Here is a 2,592-nt window from a genome sequence, read left to right as displayed (position 1 = left end):
ATTGCACCATGAATATCATATGGATTACAAAAAATAGATTTTAAGAAGAACTAAAATATGTAAATTGAAACCGAGGGAATTAAGTGCAAGTCAATTATTCTTTTATTGCATCTGAATATCATAAAAATGTAGCATTGCCTTACAAAACCCCCATTCCCAATTCTTAACGGAGACCCTCTCCTTTCCTTCCCGAAAACGAAACATGTCTAGTCCCACTCCGATCACGAGTGACCCTTCCTCCGTCTCGGTTGTTTCTTCTACGGAGCTTGCTACAGACCCCGTCGACAACGTCATTTCTACTACGGTCATGAATTTACTAAGCTAAAATTTGTACTATCTGCAAACATTACACTTTTGAGTAAGAGAGAATCGATGAGTTCGTTGTAAAACGTAACACCAGCAAAATTTACTTTACCAAACCTTCCTCCTATCATAATTCAAGACAACCAAGACTTGTAAAACGTAAACATAATAAGTAATCCGATTAACACAACAATCAAGGGAACAAAATACAAACAAAAGCATAACGAAAAGTACTAGGAAAGACTCTGCTCTACGAGATAGAGAAATGATACAAATTCAAGCCAATAGAGTGCATTAACTCAACATCTTCCTGCAATACTTCATAGAATCAGAAAGTAAAGTTAATTTCTTTTAAGAGAACTAGTCAAAATCCAAATATTCTACCTGAAATCGATGGTAATGATCATCTGCTATATCTCCAGTATCTCCATTATTTATCCTTCCTGAAGCCATTTAAAAAGCGAAAATCTTTCTCAGTGTATGCATAAAACAACTAAATCAAATAGACTTTAGAAAAAAGATAACTAAGAAATGAACCTTGGCTAAATTCAACATAAAAACTAGCTCTAAATCCCCAACAAATGTGGCATCTAACACCCCTGCATGTCCAAGACTAGACATCTAGAGGGTCGACAATATAACATGGGCGCCCAAATCAAGAGCGGAGCCAGTAAGGCTACATTGTTTATACATGGTTAAAATTATTAGGTATACATAGTAAATGTTGAACTCCTTTGACTTCTTCGTATGTTTACTTTTTCATATAATTTTGAACCCCTTAGTAAAAATCTTGGCTCTATCATTGCCGTTGTGTTGGGGTCCAACATCCGATAAACTATGAAATTGGGATGAACCCAGTTGAAAAACATAAAACCATTTTGTTTCCATATGGGTACGAGAAACAGTTGGGGGTAATGAAGTAAGTGAAGTGCTTGGTTTTACGAGTTATTCCAACCACTACCAAATGGATGTGATTCCAAGAGTCGAAAATGAACACCACACAAAAAAAGTCAAAGACTAGGCTATCTATGTGCTAGTGACGTTAACTCAAGGAAGATTCAAGAAGCTAAAAGCCATTTGACTGCAGGACAACCATATACGATAGGAATGACAAGGCAAAACTTTTAACTCTAGTATTACAAAAAAATAACATTCGGCCTAACTCAATCCAACAGCTAGTTTACGAGGTGAGTATTGTCTAAAATCATAAAAAAAATACTCATTTAAAAACAATACGAAAAGTTGTATTTACCTTTAGTATGACTAAAAACATCCCAATTACTCAACCCTTTTCCATCTTCAAGAAATCCCCCTTCAATCTGGGGAAAAAAAAAGAATCAAATAATATCCAAAAAATGAAAATAATTTTAGTGAAAAAGTGATAAATAAAATAGAAGAAAATACTTGATAAGCTGTAGTAGTAGTTCCAAATAAAAATCCATCTGGAAATTCTGATTTCTTCACATTTTTCTATTCCTCAAATGAATTTACAAATACAAATAGTAGTAAACACATAAAAAATAAGCAACTGAAATAATTAGTACTGCTAATCTTCATTTGGGGTTTAAAAAATTAAACCAAAATAATTAGCAACTATTTTTGTTGAGAACTAAATCCACTAAATATCAACTATTTATGTGAATTGCTCTAAAAGGAAATATCAATAATTTGAAGGTAGATGGAGTTAGTGAATTTTTTGTACCAAAAATGGCCTTTCTACTTACAATAGGAGACGAGGAGAATATTAAATGAAAAAACGTAACATCTACTACCATATAATCCAATTCTTGATTAAATTTTTATTCATATTTTTAAAAGTCCTGCAAATTTAGCTTTTAAAAAATTATCCATCCGACAAACGTTACATTATTCTAACATTTCTAATGACTGCAAAATAAACTATATAATTGTTATGTATTGTTTCATAATATATTGAATTGTATTATAATATATTGTTTTAATGAATAAAATATTTAGAAAGATTATATCGTTCTCCGTCGTTACATAATCTCACACATCCATATATTTTATTTAAATTAATAATATAATACAACAAATAGCAACGGTCTAATTAAATTATGATCTAGAAAGTTGATGTTAAAAATATATATATAAATAAAAAAGGTCATCAAGGAATAGGTATTGATGAATATAAAATCAGGGGTTGATGAGTGAGCCATCAGTAAAATAAAGGGAAAAGGGTCAAAAATACCCCTTAACTTTGTATTATTGGTTGACTTTATCCTTACCGTTAAAATGAAGTTAGCTTTACCCCTACCGTTATTAATT

General features: G+C 31.5%; 1 long non-coding RNA gene across 1 annotated transcript; it reads right to left on the bottom strand.

Annotated features, from left to right (window-relative positions):
- Positions 1-551: 551 nt before the first annotated feature.
- Positions 552-2,010, bottom strand: LOC102603848 (uncharacterized). The gene is made up of 4 exons (XR_001473537.1): positions 1,708-2,010; positions 1,556-1,622; positions 688-746; positions 552-613 (listed from the first exon to the last, which is right to left on the bottom strand). It is a non-coding gene; the product is annotated as an uncharacterized lncRNA (long non-coding RNA).
- Positions 2,011-2,592: the final 582 nt, after the last annotated feature.

Source organism: Solanum tuberosum, unplaced genomic scaffold (genome assembly GCF_000226075.1).
Source record: "Solanum tuberosum cultivar DM 1-3 516 R44 unplaced genomic scaffold, SolTub_3.0 scf00096, whole genome shotgun sequence".
NCBI lineage: Eukaryota > Viridiplantae > Streptophyta > Magnoliopsida > Solanales > Solanaceae > Solanum > Solanum tuberosum.
This window is presented reverse-complemented; position numbering and strand designations above follow the sequence as displayed.